Source organism: Penaeus monodon, chromosome 32 (assembly GCF_015228065.2).
Source record: "Penaeus monodon isolate SGIC_2016 chromosome 32, NSTDA_Pmon_1, whole genome shotgun sequence".
Lineage (NCBI taxonomy): Eukaryota > Metazoa > Arthropoda > Malacostraca > Decapoda > Penaeidae > Penaeus > Penaeus monodon.
Genome location: NC_051417.1, coordinates 3,113,010 through 3,113,747, shown reverse-complemented (window position 1 = coordinate 3,113,747; position 738 = coordinate 3,113,010). Strand labels below are relative to the sequence as shown.

Below are 738 nucleotides of genomic sequence, written 5' to 3'. Positions count from 1 at the left end.
TCTATATTGATATATTGTAGATTTCTCTTTCTATTTCATTCACAACAGGTATAGCAAGATTGGTTTATAGTTGTGTGAGTTTGTTGAATACTCCAAGAAACAGTTTGCATAAACAATTTAGTATTCATAGATTTTGAACTTAATGAAGTAAAGCAGTTCCTTTATTTTTTTTCTCCAGGTGTTGTCATTTGGACTATCCAGTTTTCTCTTTGTGTGCAGGATTCACAAATAATCCTTTTATGATTTTGTGCATTTAAAATGTTGTGCTACATGTCCCACAAAAAATCATCAGATAGATTACAGATGAATTTCAGTAATAAGTAGAAATTAGTACAAAGATAATAAAAAAAGTAAGAATTGAAGCAATTCATGACTGTGTATGTATGAAAGACAGCTTTACTTAGAAGTAAGACACCACAATGCCAATGACAAAGTTATAGGTACCAACTTTAGCAAAATGCAGTAATTGCTAAATAATGAAACTTATCACCTCATAATGTACTAAATGCATAATTACAGCTTACCCAAAGGAAAGTTTCAACCTCCAGTTGCCATTTGCACTGAGTTGCCAAATGCCATTTCACAAAATGTCATGGCAGATGGGGTTGAGTTGGGATTGGATCTTGCTCTGTTTTCATAAACAAGCAAGTTATCACTGCTGTTTTGATCAGAGGTCGAAAGTATTTTAGATGATATTTTTGTCAGTAAGCCATGATGATTTGAGGGCATCTGCATCAG

General features: G+C 32.9%; 1 protein-coding gene across 1 annotated transcript in view; it reads left to right on the top strand.

Annotated features, from left to right (window-relative positions):
• Window positions 1-738, top strand: part of LOC119593290 (protein piccolo-like) — a gene marked incomplete in the record, with an annotated part of 25,022 nt that overhangs the window by 5,041 nt on the left and 19,243 nt on the right.